The 25,850-nt window shown below is 38.0% G+C and overlaps 1 long non-coding RNA gene across 1 annotated transcript; it reads left to right on the top strand.

The window, feature by feature from the left end:
• The first annotated feature begins 42 nt into the window (after window positions 1–42).
• Window positions 43–24,281, top strand: LOC114899211. The gene is made up of 3 exons (XR_003794531.1): window positions 43–62; window positions 22,315–22,396; window positions 24,169–24,281. It is a non-coding gene; the product is annotated as an uncharacterized LOC114899211 (long non-coding RNA).
• Window positions 24,282–25,850: the final 1,569 nt, after the last annotated feature.

Raw genomic sequence — 25,850 nt, 5'->3', positions numbered from 1 at the left:
AATCTCGCGAGAGTTGGAACTGGAGCCGCTGAAACGGAATTACGGCGGCGGAACCTCGTCCGGTAGCGTTTTCTCGCGGTGGTGGTGGGGTGTGCTTTCTTCTCGCCCAAAATCCGCTTGTTTTGACTCGTCTGCGTTTCTGTCTCAGTCCCACATCTAAGGTCGAGTAGGTAGTTTAGCCTAGGTTTGCGTAAAGTGGGGAGTTTGACTTCCGCACACACGTACCGAATGCTTGTGTTTAGATGCCGGGCCACGGATTTGGGGCGCGAACGTCAATGAATCGTGGGCCGCTGGCTTCCAGGCACTCACATCCTAGTAAAAGAGAAAAACTTGTACATACGGTGTGATTGGGGTTTTAGTAGAGGTATGACCAGAATGCTGCGGTGACCCGGTTGAGGGGATGACCAGAGAAAGCTAGTAGAAGGAGTTGAAGCAGTCGCTTAGAGAAGTCTGAGTGCTTTTGTAGAAAGCAAAGTCTTTCCAGGCAGAGACACGGTGCTTGAAAATACCCGGTGTGTAATAGAGCAGTGAGCGGTTTGTCTTGAGAAGGGGTCCTAAACCCAAATACCCATCATGGTCAGGTATAAAGTATTTTACACTGGGTGGGCGTAAGAAAATGGTGGGAGGTACTACGATGAGCAAGGGAGCACTAACTTTATCTGAAGGGAACAATTGCTACATCCAACCAATTTCCCTTGGAGAATGAGCACCCAGTTTCCAATACCTTCCCATTTTTCAAGAAAATCCAAAAATCCTGATTTTATATGAAATTTTACAAGTTCAGTCTATAAATGCTGGTAACTCATTAAATTTTAAAATGGGTAGAGAAATTGTCTCATTAGCTTGGTTTCAGCCTTTTCAGCTTTTCCAGACTGTGTCTGTGTGAGTGTGTAGGAAAATCTGGAAGCTGGCTGAACTGTTTCCACTTGACCTGTACTCTCTATCGTTTTTTTCTCTTCTCGTAAACTCCAATGCATTTTATTTATAATTTTCCTATAACACTATATGTGGCCTTTATTAGTTATATGTGCCTTTCTTGTCTCCTCTTTACACTTAGTGGCAGAGACCCTGTTTCCTTTTAACAGATATTGAGCTTCTCTTCATGTGTCAGGCTCAGTGGTAGGCACTGTTAAGGTTGGAAAGAGTGATTAAGATACTACTACTGACTTCCCTGTAAGTTATACATTATAACAACATATACTAGAGGTGTCAACTGAAAAAAATTGCACAACCTGAAAGTTGGGAGTTATATTTTATTCCGCGTGGACTTTCTGAGGCCTTAAGCCCGGGAGGCAGCCTTTCAGCTCTGAGACACTGCTCCAAAGAGGTAAGGGAGGAGCAAGGATATATAGGAGTTTTTGCAACAAAAACCAGGTAGTTGGCAATCAGAAGATTACTGCTAATTGAAGAAAAACCAGACATCTCAAGTTAATGAATTTAGCTGTGTATGGGAAGATGCAAGAGTTTGGGCTTATTGATATCCTTCCTTTGATATGCACCTTAACTGTCTAGGGCCAGTATCCTGTTTTTTACTCCATCCTGAATCCCCTCAGGTTGCACCATTGGGGACAGCTGCAGTGGCTGACAGCTTGGTGACCAGCAGCCTGTTTGTTTTTCTCTATCCTGAGTTGCCTCAGGGCTGATGTAGTGGCTGATGGCTTGATGGCCACAATATCCTATGTTTGCTGATATGGCGGTGACATTTTACATCCACAGAGGTACTCATAAAATGTTATGGGAGCACAGATGAGGGCAAGATTGGTTCTTTCTGGAGGAGTTGGAAAAACTTCATCCCACCTGAACTATTCAACTTCGATGGTTTTTATTCAGCTTTGTATCACCCATGGTAAATGTTGAGGTGCAACAGAGCGTGACCTTTGAAGTAAGGCTTGGTTTTCTTTTTCTGTTTTTTTTCTTTTTGGCCATGCCACGAGGTTTCTGGATTGAGCCCAGGGCCCCGACAGTGAGAACACTGAGTCCTAACCACTGGACCACCAGGGAATTCCCCAGACCTGGTTTTCAATTCTGGCTTTGCCACTTAGTTGACAGCAGTCCTTGAGCATATTGTTTAACATCTTTTTTTAAAAATAAATAAATAAATTTATTTATTTATTTATTTTGGGGTGTGTTGGGTCTTCGTTTCTGTGCGAGGGCTTTCTCTAGTTGCGGCGAGCGGGGGCTACTCTTCATCGCGATGTGCGGGCCTCTCACTGTCGCGGCCTCTCTTGTTGGGGAGCACAGGCTCCAGACGCACAGGCTCAGTAGTTGTGGCTCACGGGCCTAGTTGCTCTGCGGCATGTGGGATATTCCCAGACCATGGCTCAAACTCGTGTCCCCTGCATTGGCAGGCAGATTCTCAACCACTGCGCCACCAGGGAAGCCTTGTTTAACATCTTTGAGCCTCAGTTTCCTTGTCTATAAAATAGTAATAGCATCAGCTACGTGAAACTGTTAGGAAGATTAAATTTGAAAGAGTAATATTATAAAGCATATAAAACTGTTTGTGGCACACATAGTTGATCAAATCCAACATGCTATTGATTAGAAGATGCACTATTATTTTATGTACTATTAAGAAAGAAAATAATTAAACCATGACACACCATTGATTGTAAGATGCATCCCATCCAGAGGTTTAAAATATGGGGGGAAAAGTCTTACAATCAGTGAAATACAGTAATAAAAAGCATTTCAATTATTCCTATGTTAATATTTACTACAGAACTGTCTGCTAGGATAACATTTCCTTCTCTAGGGCAACAATATCATGACCCTAATGCCCTTTGTTCAAGAACAGTGCTAGAGGCAATTCAGTGACGTCTTTACTACATGCTACCAGATTCCTTTATCATATCTCTAAAGTCTCATTGTACTAATTTTTAGATTTCAAAGTTTTCTCAATGAAGACCACTGTCCAAAAATTCACTGTCCTGCTCCAATTTCTATGACTACTATAAGGCTTTTGTACTGGGACTTCCTTTCACTATTCTCTAGGGTACGAGTCACTATTTCCTGGACCCACATCTTCCGCCTTAGTTTATACTTTTTTTATGTTGTGGTACAACCTCAAGTAACTTCCTGTGAAAGGTAAATTGGAGCTAAACGTCAATGTTCTTACATTATTAGTAGTAATAATTAAGGATAATAATACCATTTTTTAAACAAATATTTAGTACTAGGCGAGGGAGGCATTGTAAAACATTATGAGAGAAATTAAATCTCTTCTCATAACTGACGTATTAAAGGATATGGTCTTTACGTTTGAATCGTAATCCTACTTCATGCAAGCTGTATTACTCTAGCAAGTTAATTTAATTTCTCTGAGCCTCATTTTTTTTTTTTAATCTATGAAGTAGAGGTAAAAATACCTACCTTCCAGAATTACTGTGAGGTTTGTATAGGGTTGAGAACAAAATTCTGGCGTCAGGCTACCTGTCTTCAAATCTTGGTTTCACCACTCAATTTAATGTGCAATTTCAGGCAAATTATTTCACTGCATTGTGCCTTGGTTTCCTTAAATGTAAAATGGCATAATAATAAGTCCAAAGTTGTTTTTTTTTTAAATTATTTGAGCAAAATATTTAGAATGGTACCCGGCTCATAGAAAGGTCACAATAAGTGTTAACTGTTATTGTTACTGGTTCTTATTAAACCACCTAGCACATAATCCTTGAACTAGTTTTTTCTCATTCTATTCACTTTCCCTGTCATCTTGCTTTCTTCAGTAGCTTCAGTTACCATTTACCCACTGATAATTCATGAAATAATATCTGTAGCTCAAGTTTCTTTTCTGATTCTCAGACCTAGTAACTTAACTGCCAACTGGGCATTTCCGTTTGGATATCCCAGACTGAACCTATCCAGTTCTTTCACTCAAACTCCAATTTTCCCTTCTTCCCTTATACTTAGCAATCCAAGTGTTCATAGATGGATGAATGGATAACCAAAATGTGCCCATATATATATATATATATATATAAAATTCAGTCTTAAAAGAAGGAAATTCGAACACATTCTGCAACATAGATGAGCCTTGAAGACATTACACTAAGTGAAATAAGCCAGTCACAAAAGTATGAATACTGTATGATTCCACTACGAGGTACTTAGAGTAGTGAAATCCATAGACACAGAAAGTAGAATGGTGGATGCTAAGGACTGGGGAGAGGAGAGAGGAGAGTTATTGTTTAATGGGCACAGAGTTTCAGTTTGGGAAGATGAAAAAGTTCAGGAGATGGATGTGGTGGGTGATTATTGCACAACAATATGAATGTACTTAATATCACTGAACTGTACCCTTAGACATAGTTAAAATGGTAGGCTTGATATTGTGCCTATGTTGCCATAACTTAAAAAAACTTTTTTAAGTTGGACCATATCTAGAGGATGTGGATCAGCAGAATCTTTTAGTCATTTCTAGTGGGAGTATAAATTGGTACAGCCTCCTTTGAAAGTTTGTCATTACCCTGTAAAGATAAACATTTGGAAACCCCTTGACCTACCATTTTGCTCCAGGTATATACCCAAAAGAAACTTGAACAAGTACCAGGACATACACAAGATTGTTCATATGAGCATTCTCTTTAATATCAAAATCTGAAGACAACCCAAATGCCCATCTACAAGTAGAAGAATAGATAAATAAATTAGAATATATTTATACAGCACTCCAAATGAATTTATTGCAGTTATATGCCATAATGTGCATTAATCCTAGCAATATAATATTGAGTGAAAAGAGTAAGTCTAAGAATTACATACAGCATGTGATAGACTTCTTATAAAGTTAATAACTTCTAAGCTGCCCCCCCAGAACTGTTTAGGAATATATATATATATATATATATATATATATATATACACCTGTGATATTAAAAAGAAAAGCAAGAGAATGATGATTTAGATAGTGTTACCTTGAGTGGGAAGAGGCTGGGTGATGCAATGGAGGGTCAAAGAGGTAAATGTCAATGTAAATTCATGTCCTAGTTTTCATGTTGGTGGTGACTTCATGGATATTTGTTTGTTTGTTTATTTATTGGCTGTGCGGCTTCTGGGATCTTAGTTCCCCAACCAGGGATTGAACATGGGCCCTCAACAGTGAAAGCTCGGAGTCCTAACCACTGGAACGCCAGGGAATTCCCCTGTTGTATTATTTTGAATGAAAGAATGAATGAATGCTTGAGAGCCTTGAATGAACCAGTGGTGAGAATGTGTCATGAGCCAAGAATAATAGTGAATCTAATTTTCTGCATCTGAGCTCAAAAATATTTTATCTTTTTACATTCAATTCGATATCTCTTTGATGCAAGTAAAGAAAAGGGGGGAAATAATCTTTTAAATTACTTGCTATCAAGAAAAAAATGATACTCTAGAAAAATGTGTCACATTTCTCTTGTGGCTTCAAGTATCCTCTTATTGACTGTCACTTTTGCCTGGGCATTTAAGCATCCCAAGTGTAGAAGATCAGTGATAGTGGAAAGACACCAGAAAATCTTGAGTTTGGATGGGAATTTTGCAAAATAAGCAGTGTTTCTTTTTAAGAAAATTAGTCTGCCATCTTTACATAGAATAGATTTATTTGGAAGGGAGATTGCAGTCAGGAAAACCAACTATCAGGCTATCATCATGATGCAGTTTTCAAGTGAGGAAGCCCTGAACTAAATAGTATCAGCAGAAATTGACAAGAGAAAATCCAATAGAGTTTTGAAGGATGAAATAGTAATTCTTAGAATTAAATAAAATGAGGTGAACAAGAATACTTCAGTAATTATAAGGTTTCTACCAGAGGCATTTCTAGGTGTATTGTGACCTAAAGCTTATACAATTCTTGGGCTCTTTTTACAAAGAACAATATGGAATTACATGTCAAAATTAGGTACAAAAGTGAATACTTATTTATTTATTTAAAAGGGGCCAGTGCAAGTGAGGATCCCAAAAGCGTAAGTTTCTTTCATTAATTTCATGGTAAATCTGTCTCTGTATTTTGACAAACCTGACATAGAATGTCTGGGAAAAGTAGCCTTTTAAGAGCAGAAAATACAAAAAATATGGTTTTGACAATAAGCTTTATAATATTAAGAGTTAGAAGGGACCCTTGAAAATGCTTAAATACCTAAACAAGTCCACATTCCTTTTCTCACATGTGAGTCTGGGCCATCTTTAATAGAAGCCTAAAACCTGAGGTGACTTTTCCCATTAGAAATACACATTGTCATGCTTACTCAGTATTCCTATGGTAGATTCTTGGCCGATAATTCACTTGTACTCACTACTTAGACTATTACCCACCTTAATAATTCACTTTGCTGCCAAAAAGGCATTGATTTTATTCATGGAGAAACATAAATACCATAAACAATACTACTAAATGTTCATTTCTCTGACTCTGGGCCTTTTCAGGAGCTCCATCTCAAATTGGCATATACACCAAGCACAGGGCCTGTTAGTAGATACTTAAAAATATTTGTCAAAGGGATGAAATGCATGTTCTACGTACAAAAGCATTCAACCAAAGCACAGGGAAATTTTAACTTTCCATTATTGTGGTACAGATCACTTATCCTTTCCCAAGCAGAGCGAAATTGTTCTGTGCAGGACAAATTAGACCTTTTTCACTCATTTCAATCTGATTCTTACGCATTTTTCTGTGGTCTGATTTCTGTGTTCTCTCTGAACCTCATGCAAATAATTCATTCCATAATGTTCTGAACATAGATGGCAGTTGGTTATTTCAGGTAAAACTTCCTAAGTGACTGTACCATAGTGATTTTACCTCTATCTGAGGTCTGATCTTCAACTTTGAAAGTTCAGAAACTTCATTATATGGATTTGTATGAAGGTGATCAGATTTCCATGAACCTAGGTTGAAGGAAAGTGACTATCCCTGTCATTTAGACTAATGCCACATTGTAGGTACTCAGTAAGTGTTTTCATTAATGATTAAGAGGCAGTAAAATGAAAGTTTGTTGGAAATAACAGATAATTTAGTACAGCTATATCATAAGACAGAAAACTGGAGAAATAGGTAAGACTTTGAATTGCAGGTGAAACACAGTCCAAACTTTTATTCAGAGGGCAGCGGAGCCTTTGAAGATTTTATAGCAAAAAAAAGTGACATGATCAAAGTGGTGCCTTAGGAAAAAGAATTTGGCAACACAGTTTAGAATGGATGGCAGATTAATTAGAAGACCATATTGACGTCCAGACGAACAGAAAAAAGAGCCAGAACTAGGGTGTCAGTGAAAAGAATGAATACTAGAGAAACCAGGAAAGTAATTCATCGGACTAATTTAGCATGGCTTAGAGAATAGAGAAAGGAGAAATGGCAAAAATTATTCTGGTGTTTCTAGTGTGGCTAATGGGGAAATGGATCCTTAACAGAAACTATGTTATACAAACGCAGCATAGTCTTGTATGCTCTTTGCAATCTTTTTATCTATCTTTTTTCCTAAACCTCTATCCTATTTGCCTTTTAGAATCTTCCCTACCTCTCTCACATCTTCCAGCACATTGGAGCTCATCTCATTTCAATAAGTTCACCTTTTTCTTCTCAGAAATTTAAGGTAATCTGTGGTAAATTTTCTCTCTGTGTTTCATTTGGGATGGTTTCTAGTGCTTTATCTTCAAATTCACTGAACAGTCTTCTGCAATATCTAGTATGCTGTCACTTCAGTGTGGTTTTCATCTAAGACAATATGGTTTTCATTTCTAGGAGTTCTATTTGTGATTTTTTAATATCTTCCATGTCTCTACTTAGCGTGTTCAGTCTTTTCTCTAGCTTCTTGACCATATGGAATGCAGATATAACACTGTTTTATACTGTTTTTAACTACCACCCTAGATCCAAGAATCTCAACTAACCCCAAACAGGGTAAGTGTAAAAAGAAAAGCACATCAAAGCACATTATAATCACATTGCTGAAAAGCGCTGATAAAGAGAAAAATGAAAAGCAATAAGAGGAACTAAAATACACATTATGTACTGAGAAACAAAGATTAAAATGACAACAGCTTTCTCATTAGAACCTAGGCAAGTCAGAAGATAGAACATTTTTAATACTCTGAAAGAAAAAAAAACCTGATTTTTCATGTAACAAAAATATTCATCAAAAATCAAGGTAAGATAAAGATATTTTCAGACAAATCTGAGAGAGGTGGTCTGTGACATATTGTACTACAGTAAAAGAAATGTTGAAGTTCTCCAAGCTGAAGGGAAATGATACAAGATAGAAAGTTGGATTTATACAAAGGAATAAAGATCCCAGAAATAATAAATATGGTAAATATAATGATTCTTATAAATAAACTATAATTTATTTAAAAGATATCTGTTTAAGCAAAAATAGTAATAGTGTATTGTGAGGTTAATAACGTGTAAAAGTGAAATGTATGACAAGAACAGCAACAAAGAATGGATGGGTGAAATGTTAAGTATACTTGTATGATTTTTACATTTTATCATGTATAATAGTATTTGAAGATAGAAAATAAGTTAAAGATGCAATTGTAAACTCTAGATCAACCACTAAAAAACCAATACAAAAATACAGCTAATGGGACTTCCCTGGTGGTCCAGTGGGTAAGACTCCACACTCCCAATGCAGGGGGCCAGGGTTCGATCCCTGGTCAGGAAACTAGATCCTGTACGCATGCCGCAGCTAAAGAGTTCGCATGCCACAACTAAGAAGCCCACATGCTGCAACTAAAGATGCCATATGCCACAACAAACCTCCCGCATGCCGCAACTAAGACCCAGCGCAGCCAAAATAAATAAATAAACAACAACAACAACAACAAAATATATATATAGCTAATAAGCCAGAAGTAGAAATTAAATAAAATAAAATAATTCAAAAAAACCAGGAAAATATTAAAAAGGGGACAATGAACAGATCAGAAAAATAGAAAACAAATAGCAAAATGGTAAATTTAAACCTAACCATGTGGAAAATTACACTAAGTGTAAATGGTCTAAACACCAAAATGAAAAGGCAGAGATTTTTCATACTGGCTTTCTTTTTTTTTTTCAAAATTACATTTTATTCTGCTCTTGATATGATAAAAATAATACATGCCTAACAAATGAACAAATAGGAAGAGGTCAAGCGATGTTATTTGACATCATTATGCCATTCTTCTGTTGATCATACTGACTTTTAAAAGGAACCAATTAAATAATACACACATATATATAATATATATATAGATAAGCAAGAATATAATATATTCTTAAATATTAAAACTCATAAGTTAAAAGAAATTTGAAAATATTACTCTTAAGAAAGCTGAACTATATTAATACGAGACAAAGTAAACTTTAGGACAAGTATATTACCAGGGGTAAATAGGACATTTCATAATAATAAAAAGATTAGTTCAACATAAAGACATAACAATCTTCAATGTATATGCACCTAATTCAGAGCTTCAAAATACAAGAAATAAAAGACTAACAAACCAGAAAAGAAAAATAGATAAATCCACAGTCATAGTTTGATACAAGTAGATAGAAAATCAGTAAGAATATGAAAGACTTGAAAACATTAGCAAAATAGTTTGAGATCTAAAATTAAAAATATGAAACCATACAAGCCCTAGAAGACACAGGGATAAATTTCTTTAGAACTGGGAGAGGGGAAATCTTTTCTTAACTAGTACCCAAAATCAGAAGAAATGATACTAAAGACTGATACATTTAAGTGTTTAAAGATTATAAATATTTTTTTGCATAGCAAAAAGGGCTACAAACATAGCAAAAGACAAATGAAAAACTGCAACTTGTACCACAGACAAAAGGCTGATTTACATTAAGAAACTGAGATCCATAACATGATAGGACAATGGACAAAATTCACAAATAGGCAGTTCACAAAAACGACAGAAAAATGTCTTTTAAACAAAAAGACAGTTGAGCTTACTCATAATAAGAAAGTCAGTTTAAAACAACACTGGGGGACTTCCCTGGTTGTCCAATAGCTAAGAATCCACCTTCCAGTGCAGGAGACATGGGTTTGATCCCTGGTCAGGGAACTAAGATCCCACATGCTGTGGGGCAACTAAGCCCACAACTACAGAGCCCATGCACTCTGTAGCCCACATGCCGCAACTAAGGCCCGACTAAGCCAAAAATATAAATAAATAAATAAATGTAAATAAACAACACTGAGACACCATTTCTCAACTCTCAACTCTCTCACCTATCAGAAATCCAAAAATTTGACAACATACTCCATTAGCATGGCTATGAATTATCAGACACTCTCATACATTGCTGATGGAAATGCAAAATTGTATAACTGCATGCAAAGGAATTTGGCATTATCTGATAAAATTATATATGCAAATCAATTTTTAGGAAACCATCTTGAAGAAACAATGTTAGAGGGAAAGAAAAAAAGCACAATTAAGTTCTCACCCAGAATATCCATTTTCATGGTATTGGCACTCTCACATATTGACTCATTTTTTTCCCCATTCAGGAACTGAATCACTATTTTTTCTCCCCCAGGCTTTTCTTACAGTAATGTTAAGTTCTGGAATCTATCAACTTTCTTGCTATTATGGCATCTTTACAGTTGGGTTGGAGGAGCAAGACTTCAGCCCAAGTTTGCTGTGTGTCCCCAAAGGGTCATTTTTGAAAGATGTTTTAATTTTTTAACAAAAATTCAGCTTTATTGAGGTATAATTGACAAATGAAATTGTAAGGTATTTGTAGTGATTTGATACACATATACATTGTGAATGATTCCCTCCATCTACATAGTTAACACATCAATTGCCTCATATATCTTTTGTGTGCATGTGTGTGGTGAGAACATTTAAATTCTGCTCTCATAGCAAATCTCAATTATACAATACAGCCTCGTGTTAAAAAAAAAAAAAAAAGTAACAGGCCCAAAATGGAGTCATTTGCCCCTCATGGCAGCAAACCAAGACTTCAACAAAAAGAACAAAGAGTGTGGCTTATCATCCCATTTATAAAAGGGTTAAGTTGCAACTCACTGAGATAGCTCACCATCTGTGCGCTCTGAGGGGAATTCAGAATGGGATGGGGGGGGGACTTCTCTGGTGGCACAGTGGTTAAGAATCCACCTGCCAATGCAGGGGACACAGTTTAAGCCCTGATCCAGGACGATCCCCCATGCCGCAGAGCAAGTGGGGCCATGGGCCACAACTACTGAGCCTGCACTCTAGAGCCTGCGAGCCATGACTACTGAGCCCGCACGCCTAGAGCCCATGCTCTGCAACGAGAGAAGCCATCACAATGAGAAGCCCATGCACCACAACTAGAGAAAGCCCGCATGCAGCAGTGAAAACTCAACACAGCCAAAATTAATTAATTAATTAATTTTAAAAAAAAAGAATGGGGTGGGATGGGTGGGGAACAGCATGATACATTCTGTGCTTTGGGCTCCTAGATAGCTATGATGCATATCTAAGGAAAAATTTCAATGACCCCAAATGCTCGAATCTTCCCATATGCAGAAAAGCATTACAATTACTAACTTGAGATATCTGTTCTTTGTGATTAGCAGTCATCTTTTACCAAGATACATGCTCGACTACATGTATTTCCCAGCCCCACAAATCATGTATATCCTGGCTCTTCCCCTACCTCTTCAGAGCAGCCCCTCAGAGCTACTGAGAGGCTGTCTCCTGTGCTATAGTCCTCTTTAAGGTCCCTGAATAAAACTTAGCTCACAACTTTTACATTGAGTAGGGTTTTTTCGTTTGTTTTTTAAGATAAGGAGTTTTTAAATTTTTTAATTTATTTATATGTTTTTGTCTGTGTTGGGTCTTAGTTGCTGCACGCGGGCTTTCTGTAGTTGCAGCAAGCGGGGGCTACTCTTCGTTGCAGTGTGTGGGTTTCTCATTGAGGTGACTTGTCTTTGTTGCGTAGCATGGGCTCTAGGTGCACAGGCTTCAATAGTTGGTGTGTGCAGGCTTCAGTAGTTGTGGTATGTGGGCTCAGTAGTTGTGGCTCGTGGGCTCTAGATTGCAGGCTCAGTAGTTGTGGCACATGGGCTTAGTTGCTCCATGGCATGTGGGATCTTCCTGGACCAGGCATCGAACCTGTGTCCCCTGCATTGGCAGCGGATTCTTAACCACTGCACCACCAGGGAAGTCCCCTCATTGTGGTTTTGATTTGCATTTCCCTGATGATTAGTGATCCTGGGCACCTTTTCATGTACCTGTTGGCCTTTTGTATGTCTTTGGAAAAATATCTATTCAGTTCCTCTGCCCAGTTTTTAGTTGGAATGTTTGATTTTTTGCTGTTGAATTGTATGTGTTCTTTATATATTTTGTGTATTAATCCCTTATCAAATATATGATTTGCAAATATTTTCTCACATTCCATAGGTGGCCATTTCATTTTACTGCTGGTTTCCTTTGCTGTGCAGAAACTTTTAGTTTGATGTAGTCTCACTTGTTTATTTTTTGCTTTTGTTGCCTCTGCTTTTGATGACAAACCCCAAAACACCATCAACAAGACTGATGTCAAAGAACTTACTCCCTATGCTTTTTTCTGGGAGTTTTATGGTTTCTGGTCTTACATTCAAGTCTTTAATCCATTTTGAATTGATTTTTGTATATGATATCAGATAGAGGTCCAGTTTCATTCTTGTGGCTGTCAGTTTTCCCAACACCATTTATTGAAGAGACTATTTTTTCCCCATTGTATATTCTTGGCTCCTTTGTTAACTGACCAAATATGCATGGGTTTATTTCTGGGCTCTCTATTCTGTCCCATTGATCTATGTGTCTGTTTTTATGCCAATACTATACTGTTTAGATTACTATACCTTTGTAATATAGTTTAAAATCAGGACATGTGATACTTCCAACTTTGTTCTTTCTCAAGATTGCTTTCACTATTTGGGGACTTTGGTAGTTACATATGAATTTTAGAATTGTTTATTCTATTTCTATGAAAAATGCCATTGGAGTTCTGTAGGTATTGCACTGAATTTGAGATTTCTTTAGGTAGTATGAACATTTTAACAATATTAATTCTCCCAATCCATGAGCACAGAATAACTTCCCACTTACCTGTGTCTTCTTCCACTTTTTCATCAATATTTTATAGTTTTCAGTATACAATTTTTTTATTTCTTTGGTTAAATTTTTTCCTAGGTATTTTATTTCTTTTGATGCAGTTGTAAATGGTATTGTTTTCTTATTTTCTCTTTTGGATAGCTCATTGTCAGTGTTTTTAAATACAACTAATTTTTGTATATTGATTTTGTATCCTGCAACTTTACTGAATTCATTTATTAGTTCTAACAGTTTTTTGAAAGAACCCTTTTGGGTTTCTATGTATAATATTATGTCATCTGCAAAAAAGACAATTTTACTTCTTCCTTTTCAATTTGAATGCTTTGTATTTCTTTTTCTTGCCTAATTGCTCTGGTTAGGACTTCCAGTACTATGTTGAGGAAAAGTAGCAAGAGTAGGCATCCTTTTCTTGTTCCTGATCTTAGAGAAAAAGCTTTCAGCTTTCCACCATTGAGTATGATGTTACCTGGAGGCTTGTCCTAATGGCCTTTATTATGTTGAGGTACACTCCTTCTATACCACTTTGTTCAAAGTTTTTATCATGAATGTATGTTGAATTTTGTAAATGCTTTTTCTACATCTATTGACATGATCATATGATTTTTATCTTCATTTTGTTAGTGAGGGATATCAAATTGATTGATATGCAGATTGTGAACCATCCTTGCATTCCTGGAATAAATCCCACTTGATCATGGTACACGGTCCTTTCAATATATTGTTGAATTTGGTTTGCCAATATTTTGTTGAGGATTTTTGCATCTATGTTTATTAGGGATACTGATCTGTAATTTTTTTTTTTTCTCATGGCATCTTTGTCTGATTTTGGTATCAGGTTAATGCTGGCCTCATTAAATGAATTTGGAAGTGTTCCTTCCTTTTCTATTTTTTGGAAGAGTCTGAGAAGGATTCGTATTAATTCTTTAAATGTTTGGTAGAATTCGCCAGTAAAGCCATCTGGTCTAATGTAGTTGGAGTGCAATGTTTCCTTATTAACTTTCTGTCTGTATTACCTATCTGTTGTTGAAAGGGACTATTAAAGTCCCTTACTATTACTATGTTGCCATTTCTCCCTTCAGGTCTGTTAATATTTGCTTTATGTATTTAGGTGCTCATATTTTGGTTGCATAAGTATTTACAAATGTTATATCCTGTTTTTGCATTGATCCCTTTATCACTGTATAATGACCTTCCTAGTTTCTTATTGCAGTCTTTGGCTTAAAGTCTGTTTTATCTGATTTAAGTATAGCTACTCCTGCTTTCTTTTGGTTTCCATTTACAAAGAATAACTTTTTCCATCTCTTCACTTTTAATCTGTGTGTTTCCTTAAATCTTCAGTGAGTCTCTTATAGGCAGCATATAGTTACTTAGGTCTTATTGTTTCTGTAATCTATTCAGACACCAGACACTCTGTGTCTTCCTTTTTTTTTTTTTTCTTTTTCTGCGCCATGTGGCATGTGAGATCTTAGTTCGCTGACGAGGGATTGAACCTGTGCCCTATGCAGTGGAATCGTGGAGTCTTTTTTTTTTTATTTTATTTATTTTTTTATACAGCAGGTTCTTATTACTTACCTATTTTACACATATTAGTGTATATATGTCAATCCCAATCTCCTAATTCATCACACCACCCCCACCACCACTTTCCCCTCTTGGTGTCCATACGTTTGTTGTCTAGATCTGTCTCTCTATTTCTGCCCTGCAAACTGGTTTATCTGTACCATTTTTCTAGGTTCCACATACATGCATTAATATGCGATATTTGTTTTTCTCTTTCTGACTTACTTCACTCTGTATGACAGTCTCTAGATTCATCCACGTCTCTACAACTGACCCAATTCCGTTCCTTTTTATGGCTGAGTAATATTCCATTGTATATATGTACCACATCTTCTTTATCCATTCCTCTGTCGATGGGCATTTAGGTTGCTTCCATAACCTGGCTATTGTAAAGAGTGCTGCAATGAACATTGGGATGCATGTGTCTTTTTGAATTATGTTTTTCTCTGGGTATATGCCCAGTAGTGGGATTGCTGGGTCCTATGGTAATTCTACTTTTAGTTTTTTAAGGAGCCTCCATACTGTTCTCCATAGTGGCTATATTAATTTACATTCCCACCAACAGTGCAAGAGGGTTCCCTTTTCTCCACACCCTCTCCAGCATTTGTTGTTTGTAGATTTTCTGATGATGCCCATTCTAACTGGTGCGACGTGATACGTCATTGTAGTTTTGATTTGTATTGCTCTAATAATTAGTGATGTTGAGCAGCTTTTCACGTGCTTCTTGGCCATATATATGTCTTCTTTGGAGAAATGTCTATTTAGGTCTTCTGCCCATTTTTTGACTGGGTTCTTTGTTTTTTTAATATTGAGCTGCATGAGCTGTTTATATATTTTGGAGATTAATCCTTTGTCCGTTGATTTGTTAGCAAATATTTTCTCCCATTCTGACGGTTTTCTTTTTGTCTTCTTTGTAGTTTCCTTTGCTGTGCAAGAGCTTTTAAGTTTCATTAGGCCCCATTTGTTTACTTTTGTTTTTATTTCCATTACTCTAGGAGGTGGATCAAAAAAGATCTTGCTGTGATTTATGTCAAAGAGTGCTCTTCCTATGTTTTCCGCTAAGAGGTTTATAGTGTCTTGTATTACATTTAGGTCTCTAATCCATTTTGTTTTTATTTTTGTGTATGGTGTTAGGGAGTGCTCTAATTTCATTCTTTTCCATGTAACTGTCTGGGTTTCCCAGCACCACTTATTGAAGAGACTGTTTTTTCTCCATTGTATATCCTTGCCTCCTTTGTCACAGATTAGTTGACCGTAGTTGCATGGGTTTATCTCTGGACTTTCTATCCTGTTCCATTGATCTATATTTCTGTTTTTGTGCCAGTACCATATTGTCTTGATTACTGTAGCTTTGTAGTATACTATGAAGTCATGGAGTCTGATTCCTCCAGCTCTGTTTTATTCCCTCAAGACTGCTTTGGCTATTCGGGGTCTTTTCTGTCTCCATACAAATTTTAAGATTTTTTGTTCTAGTTCTGTAAAAAATGCCACTGGTAATTTGATAGGGATTGCATTGAATCGGTAGATTGTTTTGGGTAGTATAGTCATTTTCACAATATTGATTCTTCCATTCCAAGAACGTGGTATATCTCTCCATCTGTTTGTGTCATCTTTGATTTCTTTCATTAGTGTCTTATAGTTTTCTGAGTGCAGGTCTTTTGTCTCCTTAGGTAGGTTTATTCCTAGGTATTTTATTCTTTTTGTTGCAATGGTGAATGGGATTGTTTCCTTAATTTCTATTTCTGATCTTTTGTTGTTAGTGTATAGGAATGCAAGATATTTCTATGCATTAATTCTGTATCCTGCAACTTTAACAAATTCATTGATTAGCTCTAGTAGTTTTCTGGTGGCATCGATAGGATTCTCTGTGTATAGTATGTCTTCTGCAAACAGTGACAGTTTTACTTCTTTTCCAATTATTATTCCTTTTATTTCTTTTTCTTCTCTGATTGCTGTGGCTAGGACTTACAAAACTATGTTGAATAATAGTGGGGAGAGTGGATATCCTTGTCTTGTTCCTGATCTTAGAGGAAATGCTTTCAGTTTTTCACCATTGAGAATGATGTTTGCTGTGGGTTTGTCATATATGGCCTTTATTATGTTGAGGTAGGTTCCCTCCTTGCCCACTTTCTGGAGAGTTTTTGTCATAAGTGGGTGTTGAATTTTGTCAAAAGCTTTTTCTGCATCTATTGAGATGATCACATGGTTTTTATTCTTCAGTTTGTTAATATGATGTATCACATTGATTGATTTGTGTATATTGAAAATCCTTGCATCCCTGGGATAAATCCCACTTGTTCATGGTGTATGATCCCTTTAATGTGTTGTTGGATTCTGTTTGCTAGTATTTTGTTGAGGATTTTTGCATCTAATTTCATCAGTGATATTGGTCTGTAATTTTCTGTTTTTTAGTATCTTTGTCTGGTTTTGTTATCAGGGTGATGGTGGCCTCATAGAATGAGTTTGGAAGTGTTCCTTCCTCTGCAATTTTTTGGAATAGTTTGAGAAGGATGGGTGTTAACTCTTCTCTAAATATTTGATAGAATTCACCTCTGAAGCCATCTGTTCCTGGACTTTTATTTGTTGGAAGATTTTTAATCACAGTTTCAATTTCATTACTTGTGATTGGTCTGTTCATATTTTCTATTTCTTCCTGGTTCAGTCTTGGAAGGTTATACCTTTCTAAGAATTTCTCCATTTCTTTCAGGTTGTCCATTTTATTGGCATAGAGTTGCTTGTAGTAGTCTCTCATGATGCTTTGTTTTTCTGCAGTGTCCGTTGTAACTTCTCCTTTTTCGTTTCTAATTTTATTGATTTGAGTCCTCTCCCTCTTTTTCTTGATGAGTCTGGCTAAAGGTTTATCAATTTTGTTTATCTTCTCAAAGAACCAGCTTTTAGTTTTATTGACCTTTGCTTTTGTTTTCTTTGTTTCTATTTCATTTATTTCTGCTCTGATCTTTATGATTTCTTTCCTTCTACTAACTTTAGATTTTGTTTGTTCTTCTTTCTCTAGTTCCTTTAGGTGTAAGGTTAGATTGTTTATTTGAGATTTTTCTTGTTTGTTGAGGTAGGCTTATATTGCTATAAACTTCCCTCTTAGAACTGCTTTGGCTGCATCCCATAGATTTTGGATCATCGTGTTTTCATTGTCATTTGCCTCTAGGTACTTTTTGATGTCTTCTTTGATTTCTTCAGTGATCCCTTGGTTATTTAGTGATGTACTGTTTAGCCTCCATGTGTTTGTGTTTTTTACGTTTTTTACCCTGTATTTGATTTCTAATCTCATAACGTTGTGGTCAGAAAAGATGCTTGATATGACTTTGGTTTTCTTAAATTTACCAAGGCTTGATTTGTGACCCGAGATGTGATCAGTCCTGGAGAATGTTCCATGTGCACTTGAGAAGAAAGTGTAATCTGCTGTTTTTGGGTGGAATGTCCTATAAATATCAATTAAATCTATCTGGTCTGTTGTGTTACTTAAAGCTTGTGTTTTCTTATTAATTTTCTGTCTGGATGATCTGTCCATTGGTGGAAGTGAGGTGTTAAAGTCCCCCACTATTATTGTGTTACTGTCAAATTCCTCTTTTATAGCTGTTAGCAGTTGCCTTATGTATTGAGGTGCTCCAGTGTTGGGTGCATATATATTTATAATTATATCTTCTTCTTGGATTGATCCCTTGCTCATTATGTAGTGTCCTTCCTTGTCTCTTGTAACATTCTTTATTTTAACGTCTATTTTATCTGAGTATTTCTACTCCAGCTTTCTTTTGATTTCCATTTGCATAGAATATCTTTTTCCATCCCCTCACTTTCAGTCTGTATGTGTCCCTACGTCTGTTGTGGGTCTCTTGTACACAGCATATATATGGGTCTTGTTTTTGTATCTCTTCAGCGAGCCTGTGTCTTTTGGTTGGAGCATTTAATCCATTCATGTTTAAGATAATTATCAATATGGATGTTCCTGTTACCATTTTCTTAATTGTTATGGGTTTGTTTTTGTAGGTCCTTTTCTTCTCTTGTGTTTCCCACCTAGAGAATTTCCTTTAGCATTTGTTGTAGAGCTGGTTTCGTGGTGCTGAATTCTCTTAGCTTTTGCTTATCTGTAAAGCTTTTGATCTCTCCATCGAATCTGAATGAGATTCTTGCTGGGTATTGTAATCTTGGTTGTAGGTTCTTCCCTTTCATCACTTTAAATATATCGTGCCACTCTCTTCTGGCTTGTAGAGTTTCTGCTGAGAAATCAGCTGTTAACCTTATGGGAGTTCCCTTGTATGTTATTTGTCATTTTTCCCTGCTGCTTTCAATATAATTTTTCTTTGTTTTTAATTTCTGTCAGTATGATTACTATGTGTCTTGGCGTGTTTCTCCTTGGGTTTATCCTGTATGGGACTCTCTGCGCTTCCTGGGTTTGGGTGGCTATTTCCTTTCCCATGTTAGGGAAGTTTTTGACTGTAATCTCTTCAAATATTTTCTCTGGTTCTTTCTCTCTCTCTTCTCCTTCTGGGACCCGTATCATGCAAATGTTGTTGTGTTTAATGTTGTTCCAGAGGTCTTTTAGGCTGTCTTCATTTCTTTTCATTCTTTTTTCTTTATTCTGTTCTGTGGCAGTGAATTCCACCATTCTGTCTTCCAGGTCACATATCCATTCTTCTGCCTCAGTTATTCTGCTATTGATTCTTTCTAGTGTATTTTTCATTTCAGTTATTGTATTGTTCATGTCTGTTTGTTTGTTCTTTAATTCTTCTAGGTGTTTTTGTTTTTAATTCTTCTAGGTCTTTGTTAAACATTTCTTGCGTCTTCTCAATCTTTGCCTCCATTCTTTTTCCAAGGTCCTGGATCATGTTCACTATCATTATCCTGAATTCTTTTTCTGGAAGGTTGCCTATCTCTGCTTCATTTAGTTGTTTTTCTGGGGTTTTATTTTGTTCCTTCATCTGGTACAATGTCCTCTGCCTTTTCATTTTGTCTATCTTTCTGTGCATGTGGTTTTCCTTCCACAGGCTGCAGAATTGTAGTGGAATCGCCAAGTCTTAACCACTGGACCACCAGGGAAGTCCCAAGACACTCTATGTCTTTTGATTAGATAATTTAATCCTTTACATTTTAAGTAATTATTGGTAGGTATGGACTTACTGTTGCCATTTTGTTAATTGTTTTCTGGCTGTTTTGTTATTTCTTGGTTCCTTTCTTCTCTTGTTCTCTTCCTTTTTGACTTGATGATTTTCTGTAGTGGTACACTTATTGGTACCACTCTGTTGTTCTTTTGTGTATCTACTCTAGGCTTTTGCCTTTGCTTACCATGATACATGAAACAGATATTTTACTTTTCCTTTCTTTTGCATTCAAATCATTTTCTTGTGAAATGCCACTACCCTTTTGGAGTTTGTCTTCCTCAATTATTAAATAGTATACTTCCATAACAATGTTATATTTATAATATTCTTCTGGCTTTGCTTGTGATTTGAGGAATTTTCCACTATTACTTTCCATGACTTCATGAAAGTCCTACATCTTCTGCAATAGATTTGCAGTTTCATTTTGCAAACAATTTGGAATGAATTTGCAAATAGGCTAATGGGAACAGAAAGATATTACATGAGGAGGGATATCTGATGACTAGTTTTATAAGTGATTGTTTTATTGGTAAATATATAGCAGGGCAACTTTTGCATCTTAGTGCAGTCTCTCAACTGGCGGAACTTCTAATCAAACCCTGACTAATAAAGACCCCCTGCAGGCATGTAATAGGGTTGTGGTAAGTCATATATGGGTTAATGCCCATGAAATGCTTAACATTTGTTCCTGGCACAAGTAGAGTTGATTACTTAATCCTTTGTGCTGCCACTGTATAGCATAATATCACATCATATGGTATTAACAATTGCTAAATTGTTTATGTGAGTGTATTTCCTAATATGTGACTCCTAGAAGGTAGAAATGATTTCTAATTCCTCTTTATACTCCTAATAACCAATAAGTTCCCCATAATATCTGTTTAGCCTTCCTCAAAAGTAATTTCCTCTAGGCCCTGAAACTATTATGTTTTGTGCCTTTAATTAAAAAAAATTTTTTACGAGGCAGATACCTCTGTACTAATATAGAATAGTCTCCAAGATACAGTGATAAAAACAAAATGGAGAACAGTTTGCAGCATATGCTTTTTTTTTTTTAATTGGAGAGAGAATACACATATACTTTTGTGTGTGTGTGTTAATTTGTTATGTGCATGGACTGCTTAAGGATACATAAGAAACCATTAGGAGTGATTGCCTTTGGGTGGTAACGTTGGGAATACACATGGTAAATATTTAGTTTTTACTCTATACTCTTTAGTATAGCTAATATTTTTTTACTTTGTGGATATATTACCATATATATATGTGTGTGTATATGTATTTACATATATATATATCAGGAAAAAGGATTTTTATATCTTTACAAATATATTCAGGAAAAACGCATACACTCTTTTTGGACAACTGCATCATTGGCAAAGTTCTGCTGCTTTTCATGTGCTTTCAAGGCAAGTCCAATCTACGTCTTGAAAACTGTTTCCTGCAATTCTGCCTTGCTTTCAAATCCTTTTGATTGCCTTACCTCAATATATTTTTGGACGATAGTTATCATTTATAACCCTGCAGGTTTGTGAATTGCAGTGCCCCTGAGCTCCATTTTTCAACTCGCTTTTTTGGGAGCTGGCCGCAAATCTGCAGGATTGCTTCAGACTCTATTCTGGTTCCAGGGAGCAAGTTGAGCCTTTGGTTAATTCTTCTTCCTGATTGGAAATTAGAGTGACATATGCCTGTCCGAACACCTAGAGCTGGTCTCTCATCGGATCCCCTTCTTCCCGTTCATCCTCTGGACAAATTGCAAACTGTACGAAACAGGAGGTTAAAAGTGCTGATTCTCCAAGTGGGGAGATTGTTAGTACGATGGCTGGAATGGCGAACCCGAGCACCAGGAGATGAATAGATGAGGTGCGTCTTAGAAACCTTTCCTGATCACACGGTGTACCATCCTCTGGGTTTCCCATGCATGTTTTAGCTGTAGGAAGATTCCCCTGAATCTGGAGATTTGGGACCCATGGAATGGGTACCACGCAGTATTACTTTAAAGGGTCTGCATTTGCTCACCCAAACTCACCAGTCCTCTCAGCCCCAAGAGTGTCCAGCCTATGTCTCATCCAGCTGTGGGTCTAGATGTGGTCAATCCAGGTTGCATCACAGCCCCTGAATGAATTTTGTAAGAATTTTTCTCACTTTCACTGTCCTTGTTTTTGTTTTTGTTTGTAATTTATTTTTATAGTGGGGTTTAGCTGATTTTCAATGCTGTGTTCATGCCACTTTACACCCACTTCATTTACTCACAGAGAGATATCAATATACACGTTTTAAGATTCTTACTACTCAGATATATTCTTCTCCGGTGAATAGGGTGTGTTGAGTCCAGTTCATTGAGCAATGAGTAGGTCTTTTTCGTTACATATTTGGTTTATCGAATGGTATCTGTGCTAATTTCAAACTCTTCTTTTATGCAGCACCTCACCTCACCTTTCCCCTTAAGCAGCCATAAGTGTGTTTTCTAAATGTGTGACTCTGTTCTGTTTTCTAATTCTGTTCATATATAGCAATTTTTAGATTCCCCCTCTAAGTGATATCTTATGTAAGTTTCTTTTTCTGTCTGACTTATTTCATTTAGAATCATTGTACCTAAATCCACTCCTTATGCTGCTACTGGCCTTATGACATTGATTTCATGGCTGAGTGATACTCCATTGTACGTAAGTACCACAACTTCTTTATCCATTTTTCTCTTTCCTGGGATATTTAAGGTGTACCCAAGTCGAGGTTCTTGTAAACAGAGCAGCACTAAACTTGGGGTGCCTGTGTCCTGTCGATTTTTGGTTTTCCCAAGATATATGCCCATGAGTGGAAGTGCCCTATGCTCTGTAGCTCTGTTTTTTAGATATTACAGGAAACACCATACACTTCTGCAGAGTGGCCATTGGCAATTTACATCCCCCCCATCAGCGTAACAAGGCTCCCTTTTCTCCATGGCCTGTCCTGCATTTGTGGTTTTTACACTTTTCCAGGATGGCCCTTTTGACCAATGTGAAGTGAGACTTCTTTGTAGTGCTGATTTGCATTGCCTGCTTGTTTGGTTGGCCAAAAAGCGCGTATGCGATTTTTCTGAATATATTTAGGAAAAACACATACGCCCTTTTTGGCCAGCTGCATCACTGGCGAAGTTCTGCCACTTTTCATGTGCTTTGAAGGCGAGTCCAATCTACGTCTTGAAAACTGTTTCCTGCAATTATGCCTTGCTTTCAGATCCTTTTGGTTGCCTTACCTCAATATATTTTTGGACGATAGTTGTCCTTTATAACTCTGCAGGTTTGTGAATTGCAGTGCCCCTGAGCTCCATTTTTCAACTCGCTTTTTTGTGCACTGGCCACAAAACTACAGGATTGCTTCAGGCCTTATTCTGGTTCCGGTGGGGCAGGCTGAGCCTTTGGTTAATTCTTCTTCCTGATTGGAAATTAGAGTGACATGTGCTTGTCCAAACACCTAGAGCTAGTCTCTCATTGGTTCCCCCTCTTCCCATTCATCCTCTGGACAAATTGCAAACTGTACGAAACAGGAGTTTAAAGGTGCTGATTCTCCAAGTGGGGAGCTTGTTAGGAAAGAGGTTGGAGGGGTGAACCCGACTACCAGGATATGAGGAGATGACGTGTCTTTTCCAAACTCTTCCTGATCAAACGGTGTACCATCTTTTGGGTGTCACAGGCATGTTTTAGCTGTAGGAAGAATCACCTGCATGTAAGGAGAACACGGGAGATTTTTCCAAATCAGTGTCTCCCGGAAACACAAACTGGGAAATTTTTAAGCTACGGGTATGTGTATGTTCATTAAGGGCCTTGGGCAGTAGGCAGATTCCAAGCTTTAGATGATTGAAGTCTTCAGGGTCAGAAGCGCTCACCATCGACCTCCTTTAGGTTTCGTTTTATCTGTCGTTGATAGATGATGTAGATATAGATATCTATTGTTTTTCAGAATATTTCCCCTTATAGGTTATTACAAAATATTGAGTGTAGTTCCCTGGGCTATACAGTAGTTCCTTGTTGATGATCTGTTTTATACATAGCAGTGTGTATGTGTTTATCCCAAACTCTTAATTTATCCCTCCTCCCACGTTTCCCCTTTGGTAATAATAAATTATAAGATTTTATACTTCTCAGAAATGGGGGAGCTGAAAGAGAGATATCATATTCAATGGAAAAGCATTCAAAACAAGATTGAAGCTTCAGCCAAGATTATTAGATGTACATCCTTGGAAAGAAATCACTTCATTTCTCTAATGTTGACCTGACAAATAAGACAAACCCCTCCACTGAACTTGCTTATAGTAAAGTTATGGAAACATCAAATGGAAGTGTTAGAAACATCTTATTTTACACGAGCCTTATACACTGCTCTATGTTAATAACAGTTTGGCTCACACATCTATTCATTGAAGTTACAATGTTCTCAATTTCTGTTACTGATCCTCCAGAGTGGGTCCCAACAAGGGTCCCCCTGCCCAGCGTCATTGGAGCCAACAGAACGAGACTGAGTTTGGTTCAGAAGCAAAGGAAAACTTTATATTTTGATCAGAGAATGGAGAGGTGAGAGCATGCGCTCCCCCGCGGGCTGTGGGCCGGGCTGCTGTGTAGGGACCCCGGCAGCGTCAGCGGGAGGGAGAGGGCGGAGCTCTCGAGGGGCGGGTTGTCTGGAGCTCAGACTCTATGTCTTGGAGTCTGCACGGGGCCCCGCGAGCTGAGGTGTCGGCCCAGCCATTTTGCACTAGGAAATCGGCTCTGCAGTGCCAGGTGTGAGGCCTCTGCCTGCGGAACTTTAGGAGCAAGTGAAATTAGGCAAAGCACAAAGGAAAAAAAGGTTAGACTTTACTTTATTGCCCAGATTCTATTTTTATCTCCAGGAATTTTTCATGGGCTTTGCCGGTGACAAACCCCTCCTCTGCCTTTTGTCCCGTTCCTCATTCTTGGGGCACTGAGGGTGCAGACCCCTCTTCTGTAAATGCTTCGTGCTGAGCTGGGAGTCCTCATACCTGGCGGGGAGGGGCAGAACTTCTCCTCAGCAGCCTCCAGGTGAGGTTGATTGTCCCCAGGGCTCCTGCCTCACTGCTCGTCCGCCTGAGCACCAGCATTGGAAGTGTTATAAATTCTAACGACCTTTAAGGGTCCAGGAAAGAGATGCGCAGAGACGCTAGAGTGGCCGGTTTTACCCCGGCCCCACATTTGTTCGGCCACCTTAGGCTGATGGTTTCTGCCAGCCTAGATGCTCTGACCAGTAGTCTGCACTTTCTTCAGTTAGGCCACTGAATTAACTTAAAAACAGAACCAGGTGTCAGAGCCCTGCCTGGTCAACTCCCAGACAGTCCAAGGCCGGTGGTGATCCAGGACCATGACGGCCACTGAGTCAACGGACTTTTGAAGTAGCTAGGAGTCCAGCCAGTCTCATTGGCCGCTGTCACCGTGGTGTCTGGTGGCTTTCCTATGGTGACAGCGTGATATACGGTTCCCCCGCCAAGCTTATTAGCTCCCCTCTGGGTGCAGTAAGTCCTGCAAGCAGTAGTCTGCTCTTTTGGGGCACACTCTTGTTGTTTTCCGGAAGAGAAGCTCCAGGTCAAGTGATGCTCACACGAGTCGTCATGGGGGCCCGTTGCCCCCAGTTGTCTCTCTGGAGGTTGGAGCTTGAGGGCCTCCTCACTCGAGGTCAGTGTGCCCACGGAGCGACCCCTGCAACTTCAAGGCAAGGTGGGTGGTTAGGATCACCACGTGGGGTCCTTTTCCCTTAGCAGGCAGCTGACCTTGCGGGCTGCTGATTTACAGGTTTTTAGATACCACCAGTATCCTGGCTGGATGGGGCGGCAGGCCCAGCTCTTGGTTACCGTAGTTTCTCCTACCTGGAGGGCATTCTTGAGTTGTTCCATTTCAAGTGGTCTGAGTTTTTGCACTAATACTCCAAGGGCGATTCACCTTCTACCGGGAATGTAAAGGTCAAAGGGTTTAGCTAAACTTGGGAGGGCCAGGGCCAGGGCCTGAATTAACTGCTCATTGCATTCTTGAAAGGCCGCTTCTGGATTCTATTCAAAAGGATCATCATCTTTTCCTTTCAATGTTTCATATAGAGGCCCAGCTATTAGACTGCAGTTAGGGATCCAGATGCAGCAAT

Source organism: Monodon monoceros, unplaced genomic scaffold (assembly GCF_005190385.1).
Source record: "Monodon monoceros isolate NGI ecotype Baffin Bay Population unplaced genomic scaffold, NGI_Narwhal_1 Super_Scaffold_18, whole genome shotgun sequence".
NCBI classification, from domain to species: Eukaryota; Metazoa; Chordata; class Mammalia; order Artiodactyla; family Monodontidae; genus Monodon; species Monodon monoceros.
This window is presented reverse-complemented; position numbering and strand designations above follow the sequence as displayed.